This window comes from Pseudophryne corroboree, chromosome 7, assembly GCF_028390025.1.
Source record: "Pseudophryne corroboree isolate aPseCor3 chromosome 7, aPseCor3.hap2, whole genome shotgun sequence".
Lineage (NCBI taxonomy): Eukaryota > Metazoa > Chordata > Amphibia > Anura > Myobatrachidae > Pseudophryne > Pseudophryne corroboree.
In genome coordinates, this window is record NC_086450.1 from 178,244,836 (window position 1) to 178,259,980 (window position 15,145).

General features: G+C 48.1%; 1 long non-coding RNA gene across 1 annotated transcript in view; it reads left to right on the forward strand.

Annotated features, from left to right (window-relative positions):
- LOC134944891 (uncharacterized) overlaps nt 1-15,145 on the forward strand; it is a 119,429-nt gene that overhangs the window by 29,018 nt on the left and 75,266 nt on the right. The window lies entirely within an intron of this gene.

Below are 15,145 nucleotides of genomic sequence, written 5' to 3' on the forward strand. Positions count from 1 at the left end.
AAAGGTACCAAAAAGGTAATGAAACGGTAATATACCAGTTACAACATATAATGTGAAGGGGGTTTAACTGCTCAGACCCGTTTTAAGAAACATTTTAAAAGCAGGGTTTGCGATGTGAAAGCGGTATAAGTGATGTGTGTACCAGCAGCAGGTGCCTGTTACATTTAATGGGTGTTTTGAGTTAAGGTGGCAAAGAGTGAATATGAGATAGCATAACCATGCCAACTTCTTTCCTTCTGTCCCGATTCTTTGTTCAAAAATGTTAGGTGTGGGTGTATGTGGGACTTGTGGGTGGGGTGGCGGTGGACTCCCAAGCATTACTCTGGCACACAGGCACTAAGGGCCAGATTAATAGATGGATGCAGTACACATGGAGATGGATGCAGTGCAGCTAATGCTGCAGGGAAAAAATACACCTCCTGACGGCCTTCTAGCTCCGAGTGCTGCGTCCTAAGATGCATCATCACATTAATTGCGAGACTGTTGACCATTTGAGTAACCCTCAGATTACTCAGATTGGCCATCGCAACTCCGTAGTTGAGGCCAGGAAGTCTGCCCAGGTTCGCCTGTTCCCCGCCACCAAACTGCTGCTGCTCAGGGGGCACTGCATGCGATGATGCAGGACCCTTTCTGCACGAACCGAATGGGTTCTGTGAATGTGCAGGTGCCCCACCATCGCAAATCTATGCAAACCAGCGGGTTTGCATACATCTCTGAATTAGGGGCCCAGTTATCATACAATATTTGCAGCTGTGTCCCCGAAAACACTTTTTCTTGGGGGGCTAGCTGCAAATATTATGTATCACAGCAATGTAAGAAGGAGGGATCAGAGATACCTGCTGCGATCCCTCCATTGCCGCCTGTAGCCGAATCCCCCATAAGTTTTAATGTGGTATGCGATACTGCCTGATGTATTGGCCCCTGCAGCTACCGCAATCTTCTGATTGCAGTAGCCTGTTGTAACCTATGGGCTACACGGGAGATGGAAATGGCCCCTGTGTGTGGCGGTCACAATGACTGCGCATGCGTAGCAGGGATGGCAGCACACTTGTCGCATCGCAGGGAAGGGCTTGCCTGTGCCGAGTGATACATCCACCTGATATGATTGCATTATGCAATGCAATCTGGGTGCAATATTAGTGCCCAGGATTGCACTGCATATGCGATCACTGGTAAATAGGCCCCCAAGGCCCTGAATTTTTAAAATACCCCTGTGAAGTCTGGAAGGTAAAACCCAATGGTTTGTGGATATTCAGACCTCCACTTAAGGGCTTAACATTAGGATCTGCCTTATTAGCCCTTATTTATAAGGTGCAAACATGTTAAGCATCTCTGTGAAGTTTCTTTATTTAGACATATGCATAGTCTGCCTAAGACAAGTCCAGTTTATCAGAAAACAGTCCAGACTTTCCCAACTGCTAAAAAAATTTCTGCTGCGATCAACTTGGAATTATCCCCGTGGTTTTGTCCAACTGCTAACAACTTTGCTGCTACGATCAACTCGGAATTACCCCCTTTGTCAACTGAAGTTTTCAGGAAAACTACCAACAATGAAAAAATATTGCTGGATTCCTAGGAGCTGATCTATGCAGGCTTTATTCCCAGGGCTCTGCAATACAGTACCACCAAATCAATAACGCTCGCCATCTATAATGGAGCTGTGTGAGGGGGAAGACCAATCACAAGCAGCAATATCTTACACACTGTTATTGTTCATCCAGCTCACAGGCTACTCCCCCAGTTTGGTTTTCACTGGAGACTGAGAGAAATGGAAGAACCCATGGAGAAATGACTATCTTTGGGGATCTATTTGAGAGAAGGTGATGTACTTCTTTAGTAGCAGTGTGGGTTTAAGGCTCCATATAGTTTTCTTTGACTTTACAATTACCTTACATTCATACACAAGTTTCTGTTTGAGAAGAGTCACTTAATGGCTACAGGTTTTTAACGGTGTGGCAGTCCAGTCCAGATGCCACCCTGGGTGTTTGCAGGACAGGGCGCAACAGTTCGGGTGCCCCGGGCCAAAACGATCTAGGTTTAGGACTGGACTAAGAGGAAGCCAGGGAGGTGTTGGGACACAGCAGTTTGTCATTCAGCCTTAGCATGGCCGGTTTAGGGTCCCTGGGGTTTGGATGGGAGAGAGAGAGAGAGAGAGTGGGTGGGCTCCCATCCATGCAGGTCTGGTTCAGGCACACCTGTGCCACACTCGTTAGGGCAAGGGCTCGGGGCTCCTGATGCCAACAAGTGGCCAGGCGATAGAGGGCGGGCCAGTGGGTTAGAGACAGGGAGCCTGAGATTTGTGTACATGCTGTTTGTGGACCGGTGCTTGGTTAAGGTATCCTGTAAACTTGCTGTGATAAAGACCTGTTTGCTGTGCTGTGGAAGAAAACAGACTGCTTTTCCACCATACATGTCAGCATCTTGTCTGGTGGAATGTCGCTTTGTTACATTTGGCGTCCAACTTGGGGCCTTCTGCTGGATGCACTAAGCTCAGTGGGAACCCAGCGGCTGCAGGAGCCGCCGGAGCCGTGACGGTCTCCACAGACTCTGCAAACTTCCTCTGGTCAGGTTAGTAACCAGTCAGGGGGTGTATGTCAATTGTTTATTTATTTTTTTAAGTGTTTTTTTTTCTCTATTTGTTGGATTGTGATTTGGTAGTGTATGTTAAGGGACACGAGGTTCATATATCGTTCTTCCATCCTGTCTACCATGGAGGAGTTGTTAAGGGCCCTAAATAATGTGGCTGCGGGGTAACAATCCCAGATGCAGCTTCTTCAAACACAAGTACAGGCTCAGCAGGAAACCCTGCGCCTGATTCGTGATGAAGTGGGTCTCCTGCGACAGAGATGTGTGCCTCAGACGATGTAGAAGCCTACCTGGGGACCTTTGAGCGTGCGGCCACACACCTGGGATGGCCAGAGAATAGCTGGGCGAATAAACTGGCCCCATATTTGATGGGGATCCCCAGAAAACGTACCATGTCCTCCCGGAGGACCAGGCATCCACCTAATCGCAGCTTAAAGCTGCCATATTGGGTCGCATCGGCATAACCAAGGCCTGCAAAGCCCAGCGTTGTTTGCCCATTGGCAAGGGCCATATACAGTGCTCAAGGCTGTGGGGCCAGTGACTTATTGTGTGAGCCAACCAGGAAAGTGGAAGCTTACGTAGATCTATCATATAAATCTGCTGAAGCCTTGGAAGGAAGGATCAGAGACAGCAAGATCTCAGCATGTGCAAAGTCGCATCAAGCTCAAGACATGGTCAGGAGAATTTAGATGTCTTTTCAATGATTCCAGGGAGGACTAAGATCATCGAACATGACACTGTTACTCCACCGGAGGTAGTGGTCAATCTGCGGCCATACCGGATACCCGAGGCGAAGAGGGACGCAGTACACAAGGAAGTGGAGGAAATGTTACGCCTGGGGGTTATTAAAGAGTCCACCAGTGGGTTTAATAACCACATAGTGCTGGTTCCCATGCCATCTGGAGCACTGAGGTTGTCACGTCTGGCAGGGTTTGAGGATCCGGCAGCTGAGATTTGCCCGAGGAGGTAGCAGGCTGTGAATGAACCAGATGAGGGGGCTGGATATAGTTCCTTCGCATGGGACACGGAGCAATGAAGAACGTAGGCGAGGTTTGAGAGTCAATGGAAAGTATTTATTATGTACAGGGCTGAGGTAGAGAACCGAGGCTGAAGCACAATGGTTAAAGACGTGGCTGGAGGTGAAGAACTGCGGACTGTGATTCGAAAGACGAGACTGTAGATGATGAACTGTGGAACTGTGGATGGTAGTTGAAAACGTGGCTGGTGACAAGGACTGTGGACTGTGGTTTGGAAAACGAGGTTTGAAGATAATAATCTGCAGGCTGTGGTCAGTGGTACAAAGGCGTGGCTGGTGAAGGAGATCTGTGGAGTGTGGCTTGAAAGACGAGGCAGAAGACCCGGGGCCGACTGTGCCCAAAGAGTCTTACTGGACCGGGTTTTCCAGGAGCGCTTCCACAGGCAGTAGCAGGCTAGAAACGGCAGGGCTGCAGCAGCAACAGAGAACCGACCAAGCAGGATCAGGAGGAACCAAGATACAGCAGGAATCCTGGGAGCACAGGCTAAAGCATCTACAACAGGGTTGTAACTTGAAGCACTGGCATCCCTGTCCTAAACCAGCCCCCTTTTATAGGGAGAGCTTCCCCTGGATTGGCTGGAAGAAACAGGAAACAGGAACTATGCTTAAAACTTGGTCTCCAACATGGCGGCGCCCAGTAATGCAGACCTTTTTGCAAAGCCACATTGCTCACTGCCCCTGGTCTCTAAGCAACGGTTCAGCAAGAGCGACCCGCTGTAGCGGCGTCCCGCCACCACGAGCGGACCGCCTCACCGCCGCTACTGCTGCCCACGGATCCGGCGCAGCAGCCCACCTCCACCACTGCCCGCACAACGCCAAGGAAGCCAGCCCCGCGGCCCCAGCGTACCGGTAAGACCCCGGACGCTGACAGTACCCCCCCTTTGCGGGTGGACTCCGGACACCTATGTGGTTTAGTTGGAAACTTGGCATGAAATGTCCGAAGAAGTCTTGGAGCATGGACATCCTCTGCATCTACCCAAGATCTCTCCTCTGGCCCATACCCCTTCCAATCAACAAGGTACTGGATGCGACCATAACGTCTGCGACAATCGAGGATCTTGTGAATCTCAAATTCATCTCCATGTGCTGATTGGATCTTGGGTGATTTAGGCAGAGCGGCTCTGAACCGATTAAGTACCAGTGGTTTTAAGAGAGAAATATGAAATGCATTAGGAATTCTTAACTGCGGAGGTAATTTCACTTTGTAAGCCACAGGATTCAACACTCTTTCGATTAGGTAAGGCCCAATAAATCTGGGAGCAAACTTTTTTGTAGGAACCTTTAATCTTAGGTTACGTGTGGAAACCCAAACCCGATCTCCTACCTTAAGGCTTGGTACAGCTTTTCGTTTCAGATCTGCATAGGTCTTATATCTCTTGGATGTCTTGAGCAAAGTCTTGTGAACTTGTTTCCAGGCTTCAGTAAATTGACAAAGTGTTGACTCTGCGGCCGGAACCTCGAGCGTAGGCAGAAGTTGGAAGTCAGGAACTCTTGGATGATAACTATAATTAATGAAGAATGGAGAAGATTTTGTGGCAGAGTGATAAAGATTGTTATGGGCAAATTCTGCGAACGGGAGGAAGTCCAGCCAGTCGTCCTGTGAGGAGGACATGAATAAACGCAGAAAAGTCTCCAGATCCTGGTTCACTCTCTCTGTTTGACCATCCGTTTGAGGATGATATCCTGAGGAGAAGTTTAATTTCACGCCAAGAGCAGAACATAGGGATCTCCAAAACCTGGCCACAAATTGAGGACCTCTACCAGACACGATTTCCTGGGGTAGACCATGGAGTCGAAAGATCTCTGCTATAAACAATTTTGCCAACTGGGATGCAGATGGAAGATTAGCCAGAGGAACAAAGTGTGCCATTTTAGAGAATCGGTCAACTATGACCCATACGGTGTTCTGCCCACCAGACATAGGTAAATCTGTAATAAAGTCCATAGAAATATGCGTCCATGGTCTTAGTGGTACCGGCAAAGGATGGAGTAACCCGGCTGGTGGACCTTTGGGACTTTTGTGCTGGGCACATTTTGGACAGGCAGCTACGAATTCCTGAACGTCAGTCCTGAGATGAGGCCACCAGTAGGAGCGCTGAATGAATTTAAGTGTCTTATGACCGCCCGCATGGCCCATAAAGGAGGAGGAGTGAGCCCATGTAAGAAGTTTTTTGCGAAGATTTGGTGCAACGAAGATCTTCCCTGGAGGAGGAAGTGGAGAGGTATTAGTTGCAGGATAAATTGCTCTTTTGAACGGTCAGAGGGTTCTTCTGAACTTAGGGAGCAAGATAATGCATCTGCCTTTTTGTTGAGGGAACCTGGTCGGTAACTGAGTTTAAAATTAAAACGGGTAAAGAAGAGTGCCCATCTTGCTTGGCGTGGGTTCAGACATCAGGCTGACTGTAGATACAGGAGGTTCTTGTGATCCGTGGTCACCGAAATTGGATGCTGAGCTCCCTCCAACAAATACCTCCACTCCTCAAAGGCCAACTTAATTGCCAGTAATTCCTGTTCCCCAATAGCGTAATTCTGTTCAGCGGGGGAGAATCTTCGCGAGAAGAACGCACAAGGATGGACCTTCTTGTCCTCGAAAAGCTGGGATAATACTGCTCCTACTCCTACAGTAGAGGCATCAACCTCCACCAAGAACGGATGGCTGAGATCGGGTTGTCGAAGAACTGGAGCAGTCGTGAAGGCCTCCTTTAAAGATGAAAAAGCCTCCAAAGCCTCCGGAGACCACTTGGCAGGATCAGCTCCCTTCCTAGTTAATGCGGTTATAGGAGCTATGACAGAAGAATAATTTTGAATGAATCTTCGGTAGAAGTTAGCAAACCCCAGGAAATGTTGAATTCCTTTAAGGGTAGCTGGAAGTGCCCAATCCTGAATCGCCTGGACTTTAGCGGGGTCCATCTGTAACCTCTGCCCAGAAAGAATGTAACCGAGGAATGGAATCGTGGGTACTTCAAAGGTGCACTTCTCTAATTTACAGAATAACTGATTCCTTCGTAAACGAGTTAACACTTCTTTGACTTGTTCCCGGTGGGTCTTCAGATCCCTAGAAAAAATGAGGATGTCATCCAGATACACTACCAAGCAGTCATAGAGGAGATCTCTGAAGATTTCATTAACGAACTCTTGAAAGACGGCTGGGGCGTTACATAGGCCAAAAGGCATTACCAGGTATTCGTAATGGCCGTCGCGGGTATTAAATGCCGTCTTCCATTCGTCCCCTGGGCGAATACGTATTGTAACACTGTAGGGGTGCAAGGCGCCTCTTCCTGGGGAATATGGCAGCACGCAGCAGCTGAGGAACAACACAAGTCCAGTGTCTGGTACAACTGCCCCCGGCCAGTTTTATTGGAACAGAAAATAAAACAAACACCAAAAGAAAATACCTTGCCTGTCCGGCACTAACTAAACACAAGATGGTCCTAACTATCACTAAACAAAACACAGAGTTCTTCAGTAAACACTGTATAGCTCACTTGTAACAGGAAGCGTGTTTCTCTCACACAGATCCCTCCAGTCTTCCCAGGCAGTCTCTCCTACTAATCAGGCTAGCAGCCCTATAACACTCTTACACAGCTGAATCCCTGATTAGCCCTCTGTGAGGCCAAAGACCCGAACTGGGCCCAATGTCTAGAACTCGCCTTATCTCTCTCTCAGAGCCTTTACCCAGTTTTTACGACAAACTGAAAAAGGTTCTGACAAAACAAAAGCATTTTTTCCTAGAAGTTTCCATTTTCTAAAACATGTAAGACAAGAACCTGGGACAAACATACCTGCCCTCAAACACTATCCCAGTGTTCTTGTCACATATCCCCCTCCCCTGTTTCGACCTAGGGGCCGGAACACTTGTAGCCCCCAAACAGAAGATGCGAGACAATGCATCTGCGTTGGCCAATTGTGTTCCCGGTCTATGTTCAACAGTAAACTTAAAATCCTGCAACGCTAGAAACCATCTAGTTACCCGAGCATTCTTGCCTCTATTTACATACATCCATTTTAAAGGGGCATGATCCGTCACTAGTCTGAATTGTCTACCCAAGAGGTAATATCTCAAGGTATCTAGTGCCCACTTAATGGCCAAAGCCTCCTTTTCCACAATGGCATACCTTTTTTCATGCTCATTGAGTTTCCTACTCAAATAAATGATAGGGTGTTCATCCCCATCTCTGGTTTGGGACAGCACAGCACCTATCCCTACCTCTGAGGCATCTGTCTGTACCACAAATTCTTTTGAAAAATCTGGTGTTATCAACACCGGTTGTGAACACAAAGCCACTTTTAACGCTTGGAACGCCTTTTCTGCATCAGGGTTCCATTTCACCATATTTGACTGCTTCCCTTTCGTAAGGTCTGACAACGGCACCGCTGTGGTCGCAAAATTGGGAATAAACCATCTATAGTACCCAGTAATTCCCAAAAAACCCTTACCTGTTTTTTATTCACTGGACGAGGCCAGTTTTGAATAGCATCAACTTTATTCAATTGGGGCCTAATCAGACCTCTGCCTATGGTGAAGCCCAAGTATTTGACCTCCTCCATTGCGAGGCAGCACTTCTTTGGGTTAGCAGTTAACCCTGCCTCTCTGATTGAGTCCAGTACTGCTTGTACTTTAACCAAATGGGACCCCCAGTCTGTACTGTGAATTACCACATCATCCAAATAGGCAGCTGCATATTTTCTATGGGGCCTCAAAATTTTATCCATCACCCGTTGAAAGGTTGCTGGAGCCCCATGCAACCCAAAGGGTAACATCTTATACTGGTACAGCCCCTCCGGAACCGAAAAGGCTGTTTTTTCTTTGGCGCTATCAGATAAAGGTATTTGCCAGTAACCTTTGGTCAGGTCCAATGTGGTGAGAAACCTGGCTGTTCCCAGCCTTTCTACAAGCTCATCCACACGGGGCATGGGGTATGCGTCAAACTTGGACACCTCATTTAACTTACGAAAGTCATTACAGAAGCGTATGCTACCGTCGGGCTTCGGGATGAGCACTATGGGACTGGACCACTCACTGTTAGACTCCTCTATGACTCCAAGTTCTAACATGGTTTTAACTTCTTTAGAAATAGCTTCTCGCTGAGCTTCAGGAATCCTATATGGCTTTAAATGAACCCTGACCCCTGGTTCTGTGACAATGTCATGTTTTATTATGGTCGTTCGGCCAGGCAGCTCTGAAAATATCTCCCTATTTTGGATGAGAAATTCTTTAACCTGATTGTTCTGATCAGCTGATAATGTCTCTGACACCTTCACTGCGGGAAGCAACCGGGGTGAAGACACCGAAGGGCAAGGCTCCGCTGACAGAGACAACCTAATCTCAAATGAACCCTGCCATTTAGCTAGGAATTTGCGTTCCACAGTGGGTACCAAAACAAGAACTCTATCTCCAGGAGCAAATTCCCGTATCTTGGCACTCCGGTTATAGACCCTCTGTTGAGCACTTTGGGCCTGTTCCATGTGCTCTCTGACAACAGGTACCACGGCTGCAATCCTATCCTGCATTTGTGTTACATGCTCAATAACGCTTCTATAAGGAGTGGGCTGTCCTTCCCACGTCTCTTTGGCAATATCCAACAGCCCTCTGGGGTGTCTACCATACAACAAATCAAATGGAGAAAACCCTGTAGAGGACTGAGGAACTTCTCTGATGGCCATTAACAAGTAGGGCAACAAACAATCCCAGTTTTTCCCATCTCTCTCAACAACCTTTTTTAACATACTTTTTAATGTTTTATTAAACCTTTCCACCAACCCGTCAGTTTGGGGATGGTAGATGGACGTCCTGAGGTGAGTGACCTTAAATAATTTGCACAATTCTTTCATGATCCTTGACATAAATGGAGTACCTTGGTCAGTCAAAATTTCTTTTGGTATTCCCTCTCTACTAAATACCTGCACCAGCTCCCTAGCTATCGCCTTGGTTGTGATAGTGCGTAAAGGGACAGCCTCAGGATACCGAGTGGCGTAGTCCATAATTACCAGGATATACTGATGGCCCCGAGCAGACTTTAACAAGGGCCCCACGAGATCCATGGCTATTCTGTCAAACGGGACCTCTATAATAGGCATGGGAACTAGTGGGCTCCTGAAATGGGGTCTAGGGGCATGATACTGGCATTCAGGACAGGAAGAACAATATTCAGACACTTCTTTATAAACCCCTGGCCAAAAGAACCTTTGTAAAACTCTTTCAGTGGTTTTTTCTGCCCCTAAATGTCCTGCGGTAACGTGACTATGAGCTAAATCTAGTACCGTTCTCCGATAAGGCTGGGGAACTACCAGCTGTTCCACCACATCCTCACCCCTTTTGACAATGTGGTACAAGAGCTCATTACAGATGGCCATGTGGGGATACGTAACCCTGTCACCTGGTACCACAGGTTCCCCATTAACAATCTTAACATTCTCTCTAGCCTTTATTAAGGTAGGATCCTTTAACTATTCAGATGTAAACAGATCCTTCTTTACCTCCAAGTCAGGCACGCTTTCAGTTCTAACTACTATGTCTCTGTTCCCAGCAAGAGGGTCCTCACTGGACTCCCCATCTGTCACTTCCCCAGCCAAACTAGCAAAAGGCAAAGGGCCAGAAAGTTCCGAAGACCCACGTACATCCATAAAATCACCGGTATTATCAACTGGTTTTTTACTTCTCACATCTGTTGATAACCGTGATTCCCACAGTTTCCAAAAATGAGGAAAATCCCTCCCTATTATGGCCTCATGCACCAAGGTGGGGACCAGTCCCACTTTAACCATTGCTGACCCACAACAAGTTTCTATATTCACCTCAGCAGTGACATAATGTTGGGTATCCCCATGTATGCAAGTTACCCCAATAGGTATTTGCTGGACCTTTAAGGGGTTCACTAACCCAGCTTTCACGAGGGTAACTAAACTTCCTGAATCTAGCAAGGCCTCTACCCGGTTACCCTCTAAGAACACATCACACATTTGTTTTTCCAGCTCAGGTGAAGGTACCACAGTACAGGCTAACCTAGCAAAAAAAGAGATTCTGCGACATTCAAAGGCAGCATCACATTGCATGGGTTCTTGCGTGACTGGGCAATTGGCAATAACATGACCTGGCATACCACACCTAAAACATTTAACCACACGATTATCAACCCGTTTGGGCAGCATAGACCGTTCTAGCCCCATTGGCCTGTCTCCAGGGCCAGTGTTTACAGTCTCTCCAGCCTTGCGTTCTCTTAACCGCACAGCAACATTTCCCCACGGAACAGTCTTACCAGTCTTTACTGAAGGGCGCTGTCGAGGATCTATGGGTTGCTGGGTGGTCATCAGTAGTTCCTCTGCTGCCAAATACCTCTCTACCATGTCCACTAATTGGTCAGCAGTACCCGGGTTTCCATGGCTCACCCACTTGCGCAGGACCATGGGCAAAGATCTCAAGTAGCGGTCCATGACGACTCTTTCCACTATCTGGGGACCAGTTAATGTCACTGGCTGTAGCCATTTTTTTGTTAGCTGAATAAGGTCGTGCATCTGGGAGCGCGGAGGCTTCTCCATGGCGTACACCCAACGGTGCACCCGTTGTGCTCGTACTGACAGCGTGACTCCCAGGCGGGTCAGGATCTCAGTCTTTAGTTTATCATAGTCCCGAGCCTCAGCAGGGCTTAAATCAAAGTAAGCTTTTTGGGGCTCACCTGACAGGAAAGGTGCCAGCAGACTGGCCCACTGTGCTTTCGGCCAGTTCTCACGCTCGGCAGTCCTTTCAAACGTGGTCAGATAGGCCTCCACATCATCAGCCTCCGTCATTTTCTGCAGGAAGTGACTGGCCCGTATAGAACTAGAGCTGGTTGGAGCACTGACGGCCACATCTCCAACCCGAGCTGCAAGTCTCTGCACCACTTCTGCTAAGGCCTCTCTAACCTGACGCTGTTGCCTGTAAAGTTCATCAACAACTGCCTGCTGTTGTCTCTTATTTTCTTCCATTGCCACCTGCTGCTGTCTTCTATTTTCCTCCATTGCCACCTGCTGCTGTCTGTTGGCCTCCTGCTGAGCCGCTGTAGCTTGCAGCAAGGCTTTAAGCAGATCCTCCATGTCGACAGATTTTTCAGGCGGCTTGGTAGCTGCTTTCACCCAGGACATATATCAAACCCTCAGGGGTGAGTCTCAGTAACTTCCCACTGGGCTGTATCTGCATAAACCACCGTTTTCTGCAGGCCTCACAAAGCTGCTGCTTTCACTTATGCGCAGAACGGCGTGCTCGCATTCTCCACCAAGTTGTAACACTGTAGGGGTGCAAGGCGCCTCTTCCTGGGGAATATGGCAGCACGCAGCAGCTGAGGAACAACACAAGTCCAGTGTCTGGTACAACTGCCCCCGGCCAGTTTTATTGGAACAGAAAATAAAACAAACACCAAAAGAAAATACCTTGCCTGTCCGGCACTAACTAAACACAAGATGGTCCTAACTATCACTAAACAAAACACAGAGTTCTCCAGTAAACACTGTATAGCTCACTTGTAACAGGAAGCGTGTTTCTCTCACACAGATCCCTCCAGTCTTCCCAGGCAGTCTCTCCTACTAATCAGGCTAGCAGCCCTATAACACTCTTACACAGCTGAATCCCTGATTAGCCCTCTGTGAGGCCAAAGACCCGAACTGGGCCCAATGTCTAGAACTCGCCTTATCTCTCTCTCAGAGCCTTTACCCAGTTTTTACGACAAACTGAAAAAGGTTCTGACAAAACAAAAGCATTTTTTCCTAGAAGTTTCCATTTTCTAAAACATGTAAGACAAGAACCTGGGACAAACATACCTGCCCTCAAACACTATCCCAGTGTTCTTGTCACAGTATAATATTGTAGGCCCCCCGTAAGTCCAACTTAGTAAATACAGTAGCTCCTTTAACACGGTCGAACAGTTCTGGAATCAGAGGTAACGGATATCTGTTCTTAATTGTTATGTCATTGAGACCTCTATAGTCAATACAGGGCCGCAACCCCCCATCCTTCTTTTTGACGAAGAAAAACCCTGCTCCGGCCGGAGATGTAGAAGACCTGATGAACCCTTTCTCTAAGTTCTCCCGTATATACTCCGACATGGCCTGTGTCTCGGGAAGTGAGAGTGGGTAAATTCGACCTCGGGGAGGAGTCTTACCGGGTACTAGCTCAATGGGATAATCCCAAGTACGATGCGGAGGCAAGGTGTCCGCCCCATGCTTACTGAAAACATCTTGAAAAGATTGGTACTCCACAGGAAGGCTGGAAGGGTTGGAAGAACAGAGAGGTCTAATAGAAGGTAAACAGTTCTGAAAGCAGTCTTGTCCCCAAGAGAGAACATCCATAGTTTGCCAATCAATGTGGGGATTGTGTCTGATTAACCATGGAAACCCTAGGATTAGTTCATGAGAGGCTTTAGGAATTACAAGGAAAGAGATTTCTTCTGAATGAAGAACTCCGACCTTCATCTTGAGAGGAATAGTACGAAAGGATATAATACCCTCTGGGATATAACTTCCATCCACTGCGGTAACAGAAATGGTACGATCCAAAGGAACCGTTTGTATTCCAGATCGTTTGACCAGAGCTGACGTAATGAAGCTTTCGGCGGCTCCGGAGTCGAGTAGTGCAGGGATGAGAAGAGAAGAAGAAGGGAGCTCCAATTGGGTTAACAGGACAGACTCTTTCTTGGTATGTAATTCTGAGAATTCTCCTAGCTTGACCTCTCCAGCACAAACTAGGAGCGGGCGTTTCCCGGACGTAGACTGCAAGTTTTAACAAAGTGATCAGATGCACCACAATACAGGCAGAGGTTCCCTTGTCGCCGTCTCTGACGTTCTTCATTGGAGAGGTGGGAGCGATTAATCTGCATGGGTTCTTCCACAGTTGGTGATGATGGTATTGGTGGAAGAACAACTCTAGGCTTAGGGCGATCTGACTGCAACCTCTCCATACAGCGTTCTCTGTACCTCAGATCTAACTTATTGCATAAAGAAATTAGTTTATCCAACTTATCAGGTACGTCCTGAGTTGCGAGGTCATCTTTGATCTTTTCGGAGAGACCGTTCCAGAAAGCTGCAATGAAAGCCTCCTCGTTCCAGTTCAGTTCTGAGGAAAGGGTGCAAAACTGGATCACGTACTGACTGACCGTACGCGTGCCCTGACGCAGGCGCAGGATCTCCAATGAGGCGGCAGAAGTCCTGCCCGGTTCGTCGAAGATTCTTCGAAAGGTGGCCATGAATTCTGGATAGTTAGATAAGATGGGATCCATCCTCTCCCACAAAGGTGAAACCCATTCCAACGCTTGCCCGGTAAGTAAAGAAATTATATAGGCTACTTTGGTTCGTGCTGATGGGAAGTTGGCCGACTGTAGTTCGAACTGGATTTCGCACTGGTTAAGAAACCCGCGGCATTGTTTTGGATTCCCATCAAATTTACTGGGAGGTGGCAAATGCAAACGTGGAAGTGGTACTGGTACAGGAGGAGGCGGGACCGGAAGTGCCAATGTGGGAGCAGCTGTAGATACTTGAGGGGCCGTCATGGCAACACAGAGAGAATCGAGACGTTCGGACATACTCTGCATGAACTGCACGATTTGAGATTGTGTGGCCTCCTGCTTACTTAAGCGAGACCAGATATCTGCAGCTGAATCCCCTCCTGAGGCCTGATCACCCGTCGAATCCATTGGGCCAGTGCTTACTGTCACGTCTGGCAGGGTTTGAGGATCCGGCAGCTGAGATTTGCCCGAGGAGGTAGCAGGCTGTGAATGAACCAGATGAGGGGGCTGGATATAGTTCCTTCGCATGGGACACGGAGCAATGAAGAACGTAGGCGAGGTTTGAGAGTCAATGGAAAGTATTTATTATGTACAGGGCTGAGGTAGAGAACCGAGGCTGAAGCACAATGGTTAAAGACGTGGCTGGAGGTGAAGAACTGCGGACTGTGATTCGAAAGACGAGACTGTAGATGATGAACTGTGGAACTGTGGATGATAGTTGAAAACGTGGCTGGAGACAAGGACTGTGGACTGTGGTTTGGAAAACGAGGTTTGAAGATAATAATCTGCAGGCTGTGGTCAGTGGTACAAAGGCGTGGCTGGTGAAGGAGATCTGTGGAGTGTGGCTTGAAAGACGAGGCAGAAGACCCGGGGCCGACTGTGCCCAAAGAGTCTTACTGGACCGGGTTTTCCAGGAGCGCTTCCACAGGCAGTAGCAGGCTAGAAACGGCAGGGCTGCAGCAGCAACAGAGAACCGACCAAGCAGGATCAGGAGGAACCAAGATACAGCAGGAATCCTGGGAGCACAGGCTAAAGCACCTACAACAGGGTTGTAACTTGAAGCACTGGCATACCAGCCCCCTTTTATAGGGAGAGCTTCCCCTGGATTGGCTGGAAGAAACAGGAAACAGGAACTATGCTTAAAACTTGGTCTCCAACATGGCGGCGCCCAGTAATGCAGACCTTTTTGCAAAGCCACATTGCTCACTGCCCCTGGTCTCCAAGCAACGGTTCAGCAAGAGCGACCCGCTGTAGCGGCGTCCCGCCACCACGA